General features: G+C 48.8%; 1 protein-coding gene across 1 annotated transcript in view; it reads right to left on the bottom strand.

The window, feature by feature from the left end:
- The window catches only part of LOC135370188 (NAD(+) hydrolase sarm1-like), a 90696-nt gene extending 72688 nt beyond the window's left edge, over positions 1-18008 (bottom strand). Inside the window, exon 1 of the mRNA XM_064603895.1 lies at positions 17854-18008. The gene's annotated coding sequence lies outside the window, so the exon portion shown is untranslated. The remainder of the gene's footprint in view (positions 1-17853) is intronic.
- Positions 18009-18957: the final 949 nt, after the last annotated feature.

Below are 18957 nucleotides of genomic sequence, written 5' to 3'. Positions count from 1 at the left end.
CTTTATTTATTTATTTTTTCACATAATTATGAAGTCATCCACGGATAACTACACACCCAACAAAAACTATATGCGCAGTATTACAACAGAAATAGTTTTAAAAAAATAATAAAATTTCCCCTTTAGCCCGCCTGCTTGATTGTCGCAAAGAAGGGCGCACAGAAGATGCGGGGACATACATTTCTTTGCCCCACTTTGACGTTGATGCTGGTGACAACCGTCTTATCACAAATGAAGCAAAACAAATGAAGAGGGGTAACACTTCCTCTTTCCCCATTTTTTTCTTTACTCACATCACATCACATCACATCCTCTTCATGAGGCACATTTCGCACGCACTTTGCGAAAATCAAGCAGGCGGGGCTAAATGCGTAATATTTACTATTTGAGGCAAGGCCTACGAGTTGTTGCTGAGTTCCTCTCCAGCACGGGGCTAATGAACGAACTCTAAAAGGACACCTTTTCCATCATCATCACTTTCTCATCCCTTCCACAAGCGCAATGGGGCAGTGTACCGCCATATAGCGGCGGGGAATGACCCACCACATCTTCATCCCATTTATGTTTGTGTATTTTCGGCTATTTCTGTTGCGATATTGTGCATAGTTTTTGTTGGGTCTGCGGTTATGGCCCGTGGAGGACTTCATATTTCTGTAAGAAAAAATTGAGGTTCGCTTGGCAATTTTCGAAGTTCAATTGACAAAAATATAAATTTCCCGCAATTAAAAATTGTCCAAAGCCTTCCCCAATTATTGTTGCAAAAGCTTTTAGAAGGTAATTGCCGAAAGTCCCACAATCCTCTAGCGAGTACGTCGCCAGTGAGAATCTTTTATCACTTTAGGTGAAACACCCTGTATATATAATTCCGCGTCAAGAGGTCCAACGCGTCAAGAGATCCATCGAGTCAAGAGATCCAACAGTGGATCTCTTGACTCGTTGGATCTCTTGACCAGAGGTTGGATCGCATGTCACGTGATCTGTCGGATCTCTCGTCTCGTTGGATCTCTTGACCCTAAACGGAATCAAATGGGTTAGAATGCGTCCTGCGCTGTACACTTCAGGGTAACTGATAGTGACACTGCTGCAATAAATTGCACTCACTGTAAGTCTCTTAAGTGTGTACTTTGTGAAACGTACGTGCCCTGAATCACAAATTAAGTGACGAACTTCCTCGCTCACCGTTGCTACATGTAGTTGTTGTGAAACGTATTTGTCATCAAATTCCGGTGCAGGAAGTTTTCTCACATTCTTTCGCTATTTTTTTTTCTTCTTCTAATTTTAATTTCCAGCCAAAATGGCGACCACGAAATGCGCTAAAAAATAAAATTCCCGCAAAGGGTACTAGTACTTCTACAGTATTTTCTCCGTTTTGGTGAGGTCACAATGTCTATCAAAACACTGTTATCCTGCGATAGTTTATCTATGATCATGATCGATATCGCATATAAATAGTTCGTCAGCCAAATGAATCGTGAAAGTGGACGATTTACGCGCTCAAGAACCCCAAATAAAGCTTTTTTTACCTGATGCTTTTACCAATATACCTCCTAGATAGTGGAAGGCCTGCGCACTGCCCAACTCACGCAGGCCTGTGTGAGCTTTGCGAGCTGCATGGAGCTTTTCTCTTGATCGCTCTTTCAATGACGTCATAGCAGCATCCACAGCAGGCCTTCGTGTGTGACGCTGTGTCACGTGGGGCGCAGGCCTGATGCTATCTAGGAGGTGTTGCCTTTACCCACCAAGCCTTGCTGGCGTGTTTGTTCTTATGCGGTTAATATTAAATAACGTGAAAGATCTATGAGAAGTGTATACAGATACCGTTTTTGCATGCGGGTCATACGGCGGGGCGTATATCCGCATATTTCAGAGTTCAGTTCAAGTTCTCAAATTTCATTTAATAAAAATTTAATTTAATTTACCGACTTCGAAATAACGTCCTCTGGAGGGATGATGTCAATGAATAAACGTTTTCAAGAACATTACACCTGGACCTGAAATTATTTAACGTATTACGCAAGAATATGAGCCTCTATTTTTCTTTTTCTTCTCGTTGTCAGGGTTAGAAGGTAGATGCACACATCTGCAGTACGAGTGTCAGCAACTTGCTCACATCTCCTGTCGTCTGCAACACCATGAGAGCCCTCAGGCAGGGATGGGGAGTATGGCATTACATCTCTCTGGTGAGTAATACTAATGAATACCATTTTGTGTATAGGAGTAAGGAGTAATGCACTGCCATCACCGTATTGACGGGTAATACGAAATGATATTACTCATTAGTTGGGTCGAAAACTCGGGTACAGCAGTTAGCAATTCTCTCAGGCAACGAAAATCCAAACGCTGTTCTTTTTTTTTTTTTTTCAGCCATTTTTGTGACTGACCAGCCCACCAAGAAGCACTGAAGGACAGAGTTTGGAGTTCTCTGGCGCAAGGATATCGAAGCAGAAGAACAGTCCCAAGTGGGGTCTTTGGACATAAACTTCTTACGTATGGTTGTTCATTTACATTGTGCGTGCTGTTCTCATCGCTTGACGAAATCACTCATAGGTAACGATTTTGGTGAAACAAATTCTATCATCGGTATAATATGTAACGAGGTATATAAGAGACTGATCATGTCTCTTGATGATACAGGTTGTAAAGATAACAGATTACGGAACATGAGAGCGACGTACTCTTCGCCGGTGCGACATCCTAGCGGCTGCCGGAAGCGGGTGAGTTCACTGTTTCGGAGGGAGGGAAGTGTGCGCTGTTAGCGACACACAGTGGTAGTTCCGGTGTCGCTTGGGTTGTGCCCGGGAAGTGGAAGCTACCGCTGTATGTCGCTAACAGCGTACCCTTCCCAGAGCCGTTTATAGGGAGAGTTTGGCCATTAGGAGGAGCCTAACTTCGAGCGCGTCATGTGACGTCACGGCTAAGCCACCTCCCTCGCCATGCTCTATTGTTGTCCCGTTGTCAGCCGGTCGCTGACGCCATATTGATGCTGATCGTTGTTTACGATTCAAGGAGGGAAGACACGTGCTTACATTGTCCTTCGAAAGCCCTTCGTCCTTGAACTCTTTCAGTTTGGCAACAAAGCCTCCCTTATCACAGGCGGCTGTGGGTCATACGCCGGTTATTCCTGTAGATTGCATTCATTGCGACAACAAAGCTGACGGACAGCATCAATATGGCGAGCACCAGATGGCTGATAAGCAGATTCTGCTTGGATTCAGGCTTTTTGGGCGGCGCAACGACGACTCTGAGGTCAAAATAGGCTCCACCCACGAGGCGGCAAAAGATAAGAGAATGGCCAAACTCTCCCTATAAATGGCTCTGACCCTTCCACCACTCCGAAACAGTGTGAACTCACCCGCAGGGTGTCGCACCGGAGAAAAAGTACGTTGCTCGCGTGTTCCGTAAGCTTTTATCCCAACCTGTACGTGCTTCAAACAGCACATAGCTTCGAACACACACTTCACCATAATGCGGTGTCTGCAAACAGGGTAAGGTTTGCACCGGCGACGTTGTCTTAAGCGGCTATATGGCGTTCGAGACACACCAGACAGTTTCCAGTAGAAGAAATCTGAGACTACTATCTGATGTACCACTTTCTTGGTTGCTGAAGATCCGATGAGGGCCAAGGTCAGACACACGTGTCGGGCACACTTGGCGCGGGTCCCAATTGCTAGGAGACATGTTCCCGACTTCAACTGAATGCCATATGACAGTTGAAGAAAAGGCACCAGCGTTGGGACTCGAACCCACACCCTCCTTTTGCCTTTTCTTCAACTGCCACCATTCAACTGAAGTTTCACACTGCGCGTTGTGAGGCTTGTGTCGTGTTTGTCCTTCTGTGTTTAGCTGCCTCATCTACTATAATGTTCTCGACGTTATTCTGTCACCTGATACCGAATTCTAGATAACTGCGTGCAGTTCTCATGGAAGTCGGACCGTTCCGATCGTTCTTGTTAGCTCGGTCTCTGTTCTGGACAAGCAGCACATGATGGGCAGGACATGCAAACCGACGTGTGTTTTCCCCCCCTTTTTTTCCTTTTTTGTTTCTCTACCAGATCTGGAGTAGATTGTCCTGCGGTGAGCAGGCTCACATCTCCTTTTTTTTCCCTCCTACCACAACCACCACCACCACCACCATCATCATCATCACGAGCCAGGCACAGCTGTGCGCTCCTCCTATAGCTTGCAGGTATAATATATTATGTTCGCGTATGGCAGCGTTTCCCAAACTTCTCGTACTGTCGGACGCCCCAAAACCACTGATAATCCACTCAAGGACCCTCGTTAAGTACCATTGATGTCGACATAAACACGGGACGTGAAGAAAGAAAAGGAAGAACAAACAAGGCACCGCCATAGAGGAAATGAGAAGGCTGTGTATATTTCGGGCTTCTTGAGTATCGACTATATCGTCATATATCAATGTCGTCCCCCTGAGAGATGACATGACCAGCACTCGCCAAGACGGTATTCGATCGTCGCGAACCCCAACGAAGAGATCTCGCGGACCCCCAGGGGTCAGCGGACCACACTTCGAACCTCTCGCCTATGGCATCAAACGACATCTTTATTTTGGGATGATGAGTGGAGAGTTTCATCGCCAGGGGCGATACTCTACCCAATTGCTGGTGCTCATGTGGGGAATGAAATATTGAGCCCCTTCACAATATAAGGATCCAAGTCCTGTGGTGCCCAAAAGGGTCAAAAGAGCTTTGAGGGAAGAGCGCTGGTGGGCTAGATTTGACCGGGGACCAAACAATTTTGAGAGAGCTATGGCATCAAGAATTACGATACACGCATTTACTTTTCGAGCTTAATCGTATGGAATATATTCTGCAGGCAACGACGGCTCCGATAAAAGCTGCGGAATCACAAAAAGCAGCGAGCTATTCCAATCACGGCTGTGCTGTACCGCATATCGATCCAGAGACGACATAGCGTGCCACACGAACGCAAATTGCATTCTGGACATGCAGGAAGGAAGGAGGCGCCCTTATGGATATTCGAGAGAAGAGAAAAGTGTGGAGCAAGAGCACTTACAAACGGGGGCAGGTTTCAGCTTACTTGATGCCCTGCAAGGGTCACGTTAATACCCCGGTCACACGGCAAGCCGAATGGCATTCCCAGCGAATGGCAATCGCACCGAATGTCATTCGTTTGTCTCCCATCGAGCTACACGCAGAAACAGAATGTCATTCGCAAATGATGTCAATGTCGATAATTGAGACACCAGGGCCGAACATATGAAGCATTATACAGGTACATTAGTTCTATGAAGCATTATACGTGCATATCAGTTATATTTTGAGTTCTTTTGCTCGAAACTAGCGAAGCATTAGATTAGTTCACAAATTCGTTGCTTTTTCAGTCACTTAATCGGCTAAGTACCACAGGGAAAGACAACTAAGAAGCCTATCTGGACACAACCTTGGCAATATGTGGCGACTTGGAACGAGGGTAGTTCTCCGAGAAACAGTGTTCAGCCTTCCCTCTTCCGTGTCAAAAGTTATCAAATTCGTGATAAAATAGAGAGTTTTAGTACATCGTACGCAAAGGCGATAGCGTACGTAACAGATAGCGTTGGTGGTTCTGCGCACTGCGCGAAGCTCTCTTTCTGTTATGGGCTATGGGCATGCGCAGAACAATCAACGCTATCCCTTACGTACGCAAAGGCGATAGCGTACGATGTACTAAAACTCTCTAATATTGGAGTACAACTTTTTATCGTCTTTCATTTCTTCGAACGGTTTATCGTTGTTGTTTTTGCCGCCTCTCTACTGCGAAGGTACGCTGTCGGCGCGAGAGGAAAAAGCGAATGAGTTCCCCGAACTCATTCGCTGGGCGAATATCATTCGCACGCATTGCCATTTGATTTCACCGTGTGCAACGAAACGAATGTCATTCGCTGGGAATGACATTCAATTTGCCGTGTGACACCACTTTGGGAGCAACCTCGACACGCTACAATCACACCTCTCCACGAATTGCGGAACTCCAACGAACCACCGTCGATCTTGAGAGACCATTCCGATTGGATGAGAAGACCTCTGCCAGGCTCTTCATCAAAGCGTTTTAGCGCGGCGAGGCAAACCTTGCCGACAAGGACCCTACAGACGTGGACAGCAGGAAGGAGTTCGGTGCGTCTTGGGTCGACTTCAAGGGCAACTGTGCGAACAATCGCCTGGAAAATCTGTCAGGAAAACCAGGGAAAACCTCAGGCTGCACAGCCGTTGTCGGGATTCGAACCCCTGTCACCTCCAGGCCTCGGCGTGGAAGGCAATCATCCTAACCACTGCGCGCCACGCGAGCTGGTTCTCTACCGAAGAAACGTCACCGTGACGTAGTCATGACGTTGGTAGACATAGTGAAACCGAAACAGCGCGAGCGGGATGTCGCTTCTTTTATTAGTGGTGTAAATGAGGTAACTTTTTAGTCGCTTCGGTGTTTCCACAAACATGCACTTCGCGTTCCCTGTCCACTGCGGAAAGATAAGAAGGCTCCACTAAAGGGTTGCATCGTCTCGAAAGTCAATGTCGTAATCCTGTGAAGAATCTGGTTTGTTAGTATACGGCTTAGTTCGCGTTTGCTTTGTAGAGAAATACTAACGTGTGTACCCCAAGGGAAACGCGTACTCTTGAGACCCTTGCACATGGAAGAGCCCGCGGTGGCCATCTTTAGAAAGGGCTACCGAAAAGATAGAGCTGCCGGTGGGCAGCAGCAGAACAAGGCCGTACAACTAATAATATGTAAGAAGTCACACAAAATTCGTAGAATATCCAGTGCTATATTTGAGTTGGCTTTCTTGTCACTTATTGATTTTTTACTATTGTAGTTCCAGTCGACCAAGTTGGCGGCGCTGTTGTACCATTTGACGTCATTTGTTTGTAAACAGGGAGAGGTCAAACGTGCCGGATTTTGTTGCTCTGTAGCGGGTTCGGGTGCTCTCTCCCGATCGACCGGTTGAATTAATCCGTATAGGGTTTATTCACTGGCGTCACCTCGCCGCCATACTGTAGGTCCCTCGAAGTTATGTTCGCGCATTTGTTCGCTGCCATATGCTTTTTGGATTTGGATTTGGATTAACGTCGAAAACATGGAAATTGTTTGGATATAATACAAATCACAGAGCACAATAACTTTGAAACACCAAATATACGGTGAGCATGATATGGGCAGCGGCTTGGATGGGACCTACAATATGGCGGCCGATGCAGCACATCTGCCTGCAAGCGACAGTGGCGGTCTCCTGCGGATGACGTCATGTGAATAAACCCTATAGGCTTTGGTCACGTCCTATGGAAGCTCGCACGAACGACTGGATGTATTCAGTGCCGTGGACGCACTAAGCCAAGAAATAGACCTCTCCCTGTTTGTAAACAAATGACGTCATAGTGTTCGGCAGCGTCACCAGTTTGGTAGAGTTAGAGGCGAATCAGGTCGCGCTCGAAAGCCACGGTCTTGAGGGAATTACGATGGTCCCTGAAAGGGACGCGACCTTCGATCCTACTTTTCTTTCAATAGGAGGCAGCGAACAAGTGCCCATGCATTCGTGGAACCCAGCCCTCGTCTTCCGATTTGTTTCGGTTTCAGTCTGTCTACCAACGTCATGGTGACGTTTCTCGGGTAGAGGTCTATTGCTGATGTTCGTGTCCACTGCCGCACGCTTGTCTGGCATCGGGTTTCAAGTTCAGTAACCACGAAGGGCCCTTGGCGAATAAACAGGGCGCGTGAAGCAGGAAAGCGTTTGCAAAGGGACCTCTTCCATAAGCGATCGTGTGGTTCGTGTTCTACCGGTTTTCTTCTTAATACTATCTGGCACCGTAGAGGTGTGAAGCTTTAAAAAATTAGCGGTCTCCCTGCTGACGCAACGATGAGTAAAGAGACAGCAATTGCTGAACTCCTAAGAAAATTGTTTTTTTTTAATTGACCATTTTCGCATACGTGTCGTATCCTAGCGGCTGTCCAGCGAACCACGCTCGGCCAACATCACCTATACAAGAGAAGGCCTCTCCAATATCCCCTCGCCCTCGCGATACGTCAGCGTATTCAGATTGTTTCCCTCCAATGAAGCGCGTGTCGTCTGCTTCGCCGGGACACCGCTTTCGCACAATTGGTCGACGAGTAGGATGACGTTACGAGGAGCTGCGCTGGCCTTCTGTCGAGGTGGTGTTGGCTCGGCGCGGGCCAAAACAAATCCACGTTGGTAGCACAAAGGACCAATACCGCTCCGGAGTTGGACCGACGAGCTCGCGCCGTTCGTGCGGTCTCCCCACTTCTGTCCCCCCCCATACTGCGCCATCTAGTGAAGACGGACATGACCGTCTCCGGCGCCTCAAGGTCATGCGCATAGACCGTTGTGAAAAAAAGGTCCATAGCGTGTAACGGGGGTTTGCAGATATGGATCAGATGTAGGAGCAGAACTGCACTGGGTTATGATATAATGCCACAGATGATAACTTTTTGTTTAAATTCCGTGTTAGCGCAGCGAAGCAACTGTGGCTATGAGCAGCGTACAGACGTGGACAGATGAACAGAGGACAGCAGGAAGGAGTGGGGGACAGGTGGGGTTAGTATGCGTCCTGGGCCGACTTCAGGGAAAACTGTGCCGACATTCGTCTGGAAAGTCTTCGGAAAACCCAGGGAAAACCTCAGACAACACAGCGGGTGACAGGATTCGAACCCGTGTCACCTCCCAGTCTCGGGGTGGAAAGCTATCATCCTAACCAGTACGCCACGGGAGCTGGTAGAGAGAGAGTAACGCGGTGGGGGGTTTTGCGTGAAGAAATAGTCGCCCGGTGTGAAAGTGAAGGAAGCGCGAGCCCGCAATTGGCCCCTCAATGAGTTTAGAGGTAGCACAACAAGGCAACCCTGCGCGGGAACCGTGCACGTGCGACTACTGAAGGTTTTTTTTCTTCTTACAGCGGAGGGCCAGGAGGACCTATGCGCTGAGAGTAACACTATTGCACAAAAAGAAGTGCTGTCACGCTTTACCAGATCGTTACGTTTCAGCGTGTCGAGCTCACAATCAAACTCAAAGCCGGCTGTTGTTGCCGGTGGCAGACACCTCTAGTGAATGATGCATAAATCTAGAGAAGAGGAAGTTACTAGACAAGAGGAACTCGTTATCAGTTAAATGTACTGTAAAGCAGCTGGCAAGCTGTTTATATTGGCAGCGGAATTTGAAAGCTTATTCCGAAAGAAACCCACATTGCAAATCTTATGTGCGACAGAGAACTCTAAATATTTTCTAATCACGACTGAAATTGCGGTGGAACAGAGCCGTTTATGAGGAGAGTTTGGCTATTCTGTGACATTTTACCGCCCGGAGGTGAGGAGCCGCCGTGACGTCAGAGACGTTTTCGCCCCGCCCACTTGACCGAAATGAAAGGCGAGCCGTGTCGGCACGGACGGATTTCAAGGCTGTGCCTCTGCTCCAAAATGGAGGAATGGGAGATTTCAAGGCGAGATAGCTCTGATCCAATATGGTGACATCGGCCTTGGCACCTCCCATCGTGTGACGTCAAATGGTGCGCTTTGGGAGAGGCTCCTCCCAATGGCCAAACTCCCAATAAACGGCTCTGTGGTGAAAAGGCGCGGGGCGACGCCTGGTGGGAAGTAATCGCCCACTCGTCGAGCAACAGTGTTATATGTCCCCTCCCCTCTACCGGCTAAGTCATGGGACAGAATCCGGCTTCTTGAACTTTCTTTGAAAAGTTTGTTCAAACGAGCTAGTTCCTGACATATATTCTCTCAAAATGCAAGAACATTGGTACATAGTACAAATAAGTAAGGTAGTTGTCAGCAGATTCACCATGAGAGTCACCTACACAAAAATGCACCACGTCCGACGAGCCGGCGTGGTGATGGTAACGGTCCACAGATGTCGCTGTACGCTCCCATTGTCAGCAGCGTCTGAGGAAAACCCAGGAAAAACCCCAGACAGCACAGCCGGCACCGGGATTCGAACCCGGGTACATATCCCAGTCTCGACGACGTTAGCCATCAACTGTTGCATGACGAATTGACCATTTGCGTGAGATGTGGCGCTCTCGTCGTCTGCTACTCAGAGCCGTTTATAGAGAGAGTTTGACCATTAGGAGGAGCCTAACTTAAAGCGCGTCATGCGACGTCAAGGCTGAAGGACCTCCCTCGTCGTGCTCCCATTGTTATCCAGTCGTCAACCGGTCGTCGACGCCATATTGATGCTGATCGTTGTTTACAATCCAAGGAGAGAAGACACGTACGTACTTCTTGCTTCGAAAGCCTTTCGTCCTTGAACTCTTTCAGTGCGGCAACAAAGCCCCTCTTATCACTGGGTCCAGTGGGTCATAAGCCGGTTATTCCTGTACATTACATTCAACACGGCCACGAAGGTGTCGACCAGCTGGCGGACAGCATCAATATTGCGCGGACTAAATGGCTGATAAGCGGATTCCGCTCGGATTCGGGCTTTTTGGGCGGCGCAACGACGACTGTGACGTCAAAATAAGCTCCTCCCATGAGGCGGCAAAAGATCAAAGAATGGCCAAACTCTCCCTATAAATGGATCTGCTGCAACTGGCTGTAAAGTGTGAACAAACGCACGTGCGAGGAGGCGCCGCGGTTTCGTTTTCGTGTCCTTCGTTCCAGCGTAGTGGGTGTGTTCACTTATTGAGTATCCATCTTACGTTTCCAGCCCTGTACCTGCTGCTTCTCTCTCTGCGAAGTTTGTGTGTCCGTTTGATGTATGCAACCCTGGAGCCCGCCGTGCCGGTCTCGTTACATTTCTTCGGTAGTCCGTCATACGATGTCTGAGAACGAGGTAGACCCGTCGATTGCGCAACGTATTATAAAGTTTCTTGCTCGTGAGGGTCTAAAACCGACCGAAATTCTGCACAGATTGGCGGCATCAGTTCGGGAATCAAACAGCGTCAAGGCCGCGTGTGTTTGCCTGGCATAAGGAATTTGTGGAAGGCCATGACGAGGTTGAAAACGAAAGCCCCTGTCAAAGCCAAGATTCGGCTGTCAGCTGGCAAGGTGCTTGCAACTGTTTTTTGGGACGAGCGCGGCATTTTGCACATTGATTTCTTGCACGATCGTCGCACCATCAACGCTGCATATTACTGCGAACCTTTGAGTGAGGTTAAACTTGCTTATCGCAGCAAAACGCGTGACCAGCCAACACGTAAAGCAATTCTCCTCCATGACAACGCCAGACCCCACACTGCAGCCGTCACATGTGCAAAATTAAGGGAAATGGGCTGGACGTCACTGGAACACCCTCCCTATAGCCCTGACTTATCGCCTTGTGACTTTCACCAGTTTGGACCACTCAAAGAAGCACTGGAAGCCCAACGATTCGACGACGACGACGCAGTGGAGGAGTTTGTGCGCAACTTCTGCACAACTCACTTCTTTTTATGAAGAGGGGATAAAAAAGCTACCGACCCACAGGGCAAAAATGCATTTCTACATCGGGAGATAATGTAGAAAAATAATGCGCACTCGGTTTATTTCTTACTACAAATAAAAAAAAGATAAGATGAAAGTCTCGCTTATATTTGATACACCCTCGTATTCGAAGAGAACAAAATACAAAATAGCATATGTTCTGATAGATAGTTATCGATGTACAATACTGTTCGTCTATAGTTCTCGGGCTATAATTCTCTTTTCTTCTGGGTTAGCGCCGCGAAGAAACTGTGGCTATAGGAGCGGCGTACAGATGCGGACGGATGGACAGCAGGAAGGAGCGGGAAACATATGGGGTTAGTATATGCGCCCTGGGCCGACACTCGTCTAGAGAGTCCTCAGAAAACCCAGCGAATACCTCAGACAGCACAGCTGGTGGATTCGAACCCAGCGCCTCTCAATCTCCAGCACAACCCTGGCTACACCCAACGAGCGGGACCCCTTAACCCACTCGGCCTCAAGTGATTACACACCTGTGATTCAATACACTATGCAAGTAGGCCACCTGTCTGCGCAGCTCCCCAGTTCCCTCTCTCCCCACTGCCAGTGGAGCTTCCTCCCATTGGTCCCTCTCGCAAATAAGTGGGTATCAGCTCAAGATGACGCGCACGCGTACTCAAGCGGAGTTCAATTCCGGTCTACCGATACCCCCCCTTCTTGCTTCCGTGTGATTGGACAGACACTTGGTCACGTGGTTTCTCCAAACTTCACTCTCTCGACTGCGTAGAAACAAACCGTCGTAGCTAGGGTTGCCACCTTTCGTAGTGAAAAATGCCGGCTCATGGAGAGGAGGTGGAGTAGAGGGAAAGGAGTAATGGCTTGCGGGAAAGGGAATTGGGTGAGGGATGGAAGAGCACACAAAGAAAACGAGAGAGAGATCTCAAGATAATACCAGGAAACATATGTTCCTGTGTGTAATAATAATAATAATAATAATAATTAATAACTAAGGAAAGCACTGGTGACTGCAGAGTTGGGTCTATGCTCCAGATTTATTCAAGCTGTAGTGGAATGTTGAAGGGAAAACCCCGCAAAAGCCCATATGAAAGGTCTTGAGCCATAAATACCGGCAAAAGGCTGCCGGTATCACCTTCCTATACCGGCAACCGACAGAGCGAGCAAATAACCGGCCGTGCCGGTATAATACCGGCCTGGTGGCAAACCCTAGTCGTTAGCGTATGCCCGACTCGTCGAAAGGCTCTTGTATCCTTTTCTTCGAGCTTGCCGAAATGGGTTGACAGATAATCCACTTAGCTGCGTTCCGCAAATTGGGATTCGTCAGAGCGGGCTGTGTGTGACCGTTGCGACCACGTACCCATCTGCAGGAACGACACTATCGGCGTAATCCAATTAGTAGGCTACTGACGGTCGGAGAGATAGCCGGCTTCAAAACAGCCATTAGTCCGTGGCGGCTTCACATGAGCGAAAGCAAACGAATACAGAGAAGGCTGCTGGCGACTATACCGCCAATGAAATGTTGTTTAGATTCTACCGAGTGAAACCCAAGAGGCACGAGAACGAAAAAAAAAAAAAAAAAGAGGGACGACACAACACAGTCTTCCCTTCTGTCGTCATGTTCTTTTTTTTTTTATTTTTCGTCCGGTAGAAAGTTTTTCATCAGCTAGCCTGCACCCTCACCCTTATTCATGTTGTTGAGATGTCTGTCCGAGCCTCGCGGGCAGCGAGCACATATAAATTCATTTCCATCGGGGAGACAAGTGTCGCGTCCGGGTATCAAATCCTGAGTGCTAATCCAATTCAGTTTCAATTTCCGTTACATCTCGGTTCGAAGTCGATTGGCAAAGTATAGCTCCCACGAAGAACGGAGATCCCGCGCAGTTACGAACCAGGCCAGACGCAACGCAGTCGCGGAGGAGGAGGAGGAGTGTCGTTGGGAGGAACCGAGAGGTCTGCCTGCCTGATTAGGCGGCATGTTGCATGTTTCTCGGGAAGGGAAGGGTGGTGGAGAGGAGGAGAGGAAAGGGTGAAGTGGAAGACCAAGCGGAATCCGCTCGGGGGGAGGATAGCTGCGTCCATGGGCCGACTTCAGGGGAACTGTGCCGGCATACGCCTATTACACATCTGAGGGAAACCCAGGAAAAACCCCAGACGGCACAGCCGGCCCGCGGATTCGAATCGCGGACCTCCCAGTCTCCAAGCGCACGCGTTACCGCTGCGCCACCGGAGCTGGTCGCGGGCTGGCAGTCAAGGCGCATTTTAGAGAAGGTAGTAAAAGTTGACTGGACGAGAGAAGTCGTTTTCTCCGTGTAAACCGGTGTATATCGACATAAAAGAGATGTTCACACAGCGAAAACATGTCGCCAGGACGAGGTAATTCGAACGACAGCTGTCCACTAAGTGCGTTTGCATGGACTGATATGTCGACTGAACGCCCCGGTCGACTAATCGTTAAAGTAGCACAGAAGTCATTTTAACACCCTGTTTTCTTCCTATAAGACTGTTAAGTAGGCCAGTAAGATGTACCATGCGAAGTAATTCACGCCACAGAGTCAGAATTACCGTAGAAATTGAATTTAAAGTACGCCCCAAAACGGCGGTGGAGAGCAGTACCCGCCTGTGATGTGCCTGGGACCTCGCACTGACGCAGCAAGGATCACGCTCGCTGATTGGTCCAGAGAAATGTCTGCTACTCCGCTGTCGTCTGCTACTCGGCTGTTCGGGGTTCTGAAAAAGCATTGCTATTGGCTCGGTCATGATTCGGGCGCTCCTTGTATCCCCAATTCCCGGGGGAAACTGGCAAGACTGGCTTACGGCGGCAAAGGGACAAGGCGCTGACTCCCCCCCGGGCCGGCGAACCAGAACGAGTTCTCCCTGTAACGTCATCGGTGACGTGACATCATACCTCCTACTCCTAGTTATACCCGGAGTGGCGAGTTAAGGGTGAACGCGCGGAGCCACGTTTATGTGAGTTGTGTTTTTCTGGGAAACAAATTGCACACACCAAAACCTTTCGCGCTATTCGGTAAAATGACACACACACACACACACTTTCATCAGACGTTTTAACCTGTTTTTTTTTTTTTTTTTTTGTGGCCCTCTGTACTCCTTTAAAGTCGAATGGCGAGGGTATACATGACAATCGACTGAGATTCCGAAGATGGCAGAACGTTTGATTGAAGCGTAGGGGAGGCTGATGGATAAGTTGCCTGGTTCATTGCAGTCGACAGCTCTCGTCTCTGAACTACCTCATCCCAGCGACTTGTTTTCGCTGTGTCGACTTCTCTTTTAGGTCGATATATACACCGGTTTACATCCATTGTAAGTGCAAGTTGTGCAAGTTATAGTTGCAAGACTGGCGCTCTGAGGAGGAGAGCTTAGGCATTCCAGCGACATGAACTTCGGTACCAGGGTCCCCGGATATTCATCTTGAGGGGGGGGGGGGGCTGGTATCCCGTATAGGGCGGTTGACAATGCCTGCCATCTGCCTCGATTTCATCCGGAAAGTTCGGAAACAGTCCGAAAAAAAAAAAAAAAACAAGAAGAAACAGTTCTTTTTTTTTTTTTTTGTGAGGGCAACTTTCTTCTGCTTGGTGGTCGAGGGAACAGCTACGTACGGTCCACGAGCGCGGCCCGCGTGTTTGAAACCCCGGTGGATCAAGTCGACTCCTGCAGGTCAACGCGGCCCACAAATCTGAAGAGCATATCCGGCTTAGGTGGGCGCATGACGGCTCCGAGTCGTAATGTAATGCGACAGCATGCTTCAAAACGTTGTTTGTACAGCTGCGGTCAACCTTAATAATAACACTGGAAAAAAATATATCTCATTTCCAGCGCGATATAACAGCCACCCTTGGAGCACCGGGGCTAATGTTACGTGAGCAAAATCCTCGCGTTCAATGAACAGAATAATTTTGTTCAGTTAAGATTTCCTCATGGCCCCAAGGGTTGCTGTAATCGCGCTCGTGAACGAGACAAAATTTTTCCCGGTGTTATTATTAAGGTTGACCGGAGCTGTACATCGATCACGTCGCGAAAACAGTCGTCGGTGACGACGTGCTTGGAGCATGTGCATGCTTTCAAAAGCAAACTCATAAAATGCTCGCGCGAACACAACATGTGGACTGGCTTTCCCATCTGCCTAGCGCCCGTCACCTTACCTATATCCCCCACTCTCATTGTGCGGACTACATCCTCCGCTGACGGAGATACATACGCCGGGTGATCACACGATCAGACTGTCTCTGCGCCGATCCCACAGTTTGCTCTCGCTTTACTATAGCAGCACGTCCCTAGCGGGTACGGTAACTGTGTAGAGAATAGCCCTGCTGGCTTTTCAGGCTTTCTCCTAAACCTTCATACGTCTCTTATGCGTCTAATCTAATCTAATCTAATCAACTGCAGAGCTACCGTGCATTTACACGAGCGACATTCCCCCAGAAGCGGAAGACGCGAAAAGCGTCATAGCTTTCTGCTGTCACGCGAGGGCGAGCGCTCAACGTCGTGTCTTCACGTACACTGCTAACCGTGGGGACAATCCTGCTATACAGCCACAAGATATTCCGTAGCAGACGACAGGAAAACACACTGACGGTGTCGTCTGCTAAGTGTCGTCTGCTAAATGTGCAGTACGCCACTCCCGGTATTGCGCACCGTGTGAATGCTCAACTTTACACGGGACGGAACTTCAGCTCTGTGAGCAGTGTTTTCGCTTTTTCTTCCACTAGAATATTCCGTGAGGATGTCGCTCGTGCGAATACACGGTTAGTGTAACGAGGTCCTCATGCAGAGTCCTCCTCGGTAGCTCAGTCGGTAACGTGTTGTCTTGCTGAGCTCAAGGCCGCGAGTACAGACGCGGTCCGGGAGAACGGCATGCAGTAATATGGGGTGAGGTAAACCTTGCTTCCAGCAGGTAAACTTTCAAGTAAACATTGCCTCCGTGTGCCGGAGGTTTTTGGCGCGTGCCAAAAGAACCCCAGCTGGTCGAAATTATAGGCAGTCCTATACCGTGCGGCACATGCAACATGTCGCTACACTATATAGGCGGACAAAGCTGGCACCATTATTATTATTATTATTATTATTATTATTATTATTATTATTGTTGTTGTTGTTGTCGTTATTTTGGTCCTCAGAGAGCCGTTCCGATGGGGGTGGGGCGAGAGGGGCAGCCGCCCTGGGCGCCCTCGTCAGAGAGGGCGGCGATCGGTATAGGCCCTATGTGAGGTTGGTTGGACAGTATAAATCGGGAAATAATAAAATTGGAATTTACGATCTCGGCAGTGCAAATGAGGGACTTCTTTTCTTTGTTTGCAGAGCTTCTGACGGCAGTGAAGGGGGAGGGGGGGGGGGGGGGGGCACCTCACGTTTACCATGCCCTAGGCGAAAACTCGCCTCGGAACGGCTCTGGGTCTTCATGCAGAGATGAACACCGAAAAACATTCAAAGTTGGATTTTCCCGTACGAAAAATCGGTGGAGGGCAATAAACAGCGAAATTTGTAAAGAATGGAGTATATTTTGCACGGATTCCGCAGTCAAACAGCACAACATGAAACAGGCGCACATTTTTTTTTAACCCCGTACGGTACACCTCAATGGCTCCTGTTACTCTCTATTCTGCTTCACTTTAGCCTCAAAGCAATGACACCCTCTCCACACCTGTACCAACTTCAGTTTAGCGCATTCCATTTTGTACCTAGGCATACCTAATCGTCGAACGGCAAACAGACCTGGTCAGGGACCGATACGCCAAATGCTTTCGAAAATAAAGTGAAATTGAAAAAGAAAAAAAAAAAGATGCTCCTCGCATATCGAATGCGATATCGCGTGTCGCATATGTTTGTCACGCATGTTGAACATCTCGTAGTAACAGGTGTAGTAAATCCACAAAACATGAATGACGTTTGAGGGGAAAAGATTCAAGATGACGACGTATTTGGGCGTCACCATAACAACCAATCGTAACCCAAAGGGAGAGGAGTGCTTTACTTCCCCCTTTCCCCTGGGTGCCTCTTTTCCTCGTCCCTAGTCGTCTGCATTGGTGTGATTCAAGTGCCGCAAGCCCGTCTTGTCCCCAGTCCCTCGTTTTCTTTTATTCATCGAAGTAACTCGATTGAGGCCATTCAGGCAACGGTTGAAGCTGCTCTCACACGCAATTCAATTTGGTTATGTTGCCGAAACCCACAGATCACAAACTCGAGAGGCCGAATAGCGTGGAATCAATTTCGACTCAGGTTTATGGGAGCACGCAATCCAAAATGCGGGCACGGGCGAAGCAGAAGAAAGAGCGGACTTGCACTGGAATGCGTGAATTTGTTTACCCATGGCGCCTGTGTGCATCATTTGCGCGCGGGACGCTCCACTTGGAATTTTTCCCTCGCCACAGGTCAACAACCAAAGCACAACACTGACAACTGTTTCAGCGCAGGTCGCTTGTGAACACTCACCAGTGCCGCGATTCGCAAGGCCACATCGCTCCAGTGCAGTTATCCGAACACGGTTGGCTCACCAATTGACACCGGCGACAGGATGGCACGAGGAGTATTTCTTTTCGCACTCCTCCTGCAAACGTTGCCTTGTTTGCCCGATGGGCAAAAGCGCGCTGATCGGTGATCGGTACATGGGCGCCCTCTGTTTTGCGCTTCACCAAGCGCTTTCTTCTTGCCTTTATCGACCGTGATCGAATGCTCTTGATACAGATAAAATGGTTAAAAAGCAAGCGAGCTGGTGACTAAGATCCATGACGAAAACCCGAGACTGGGAAAAAGACGAGACGACACAACACAACGTCTCAAACAGACGACACAACTCAACTTGAGACTTTGTGTTGTGTCGTCTGTTTTCGTCTTTTTCCCAGTCTCGGGTTTTCGTCATGAATGCTCTTGCCGCTTTTGCCAAGTGTCGGCGGGCTGCGCGTGTCTGTCACGTGACCCTATTCGAACTCCCGGTTGCGGTTCGGCATGGTGCCCACCTTGCTGACATAGTTTGGGTTGGGAACAAACAGCACGCTCAAAAAAAAAAAAAAAAAAGAGAGAGAGAGAGAATAAATAAACATAAAAATCGTGGAGCGCTGCGAACGAGTGAAATGAAATCGCTTTATCGCCAGTGTTTTCATTGCGCCTAATTTGTTGAGTGGTCAATGGGAATCACTCGACCATGACAACACTCAGCGAATATGTCGGCACAGTGCCCTTAGAAGTCGGCCCAGGACGCACATTCCCCCAGGGCGTCAGTCGTGACGTTGCCCACATACGTGAGGCCGACAACGGCAAGCCCTATCGCCATCACCACCACCACCACCACCTCAGCGAATATAGAGCCCGGCCTAGCATTTCCAGCCGTGAATTACGCGCGTTTCTAGTGCTTTTATCAATCAAGGGAATTTATAGGAGAGAAAACGAGGCCACAAACATACAAGAATTGGCGCAACAGCACGAGACCAATTAAATCGAGAACGCAAGCGGGCATGCGCGTTATCGTAACACTCAGAACTGTAGCGACGGGTGGGGGAAGAGAGAGGGGCGGCCGCCCTTGCCAAAGAGGGCGCCGAA

The sequence above is a fragment of the Ornithodoros turicata genome, chromosome 10 (assembly GCF_037126465.1).
Source record: "Ornithodoros turicata isolate Travis chromosome 10, ASM3712646v1, whole genome shotgun sequence".
NCBI classification, from domain to species: domain Eukaryota; kingdom Metazoa; phylum Arthropoda; class Arachnida; order Ixodida; family Argasidae; genus Ornithodoros; species Ornithodoros turicata.
This window is presented reverse-complemented; position numbering and strand designations above follow the sequence as displayed.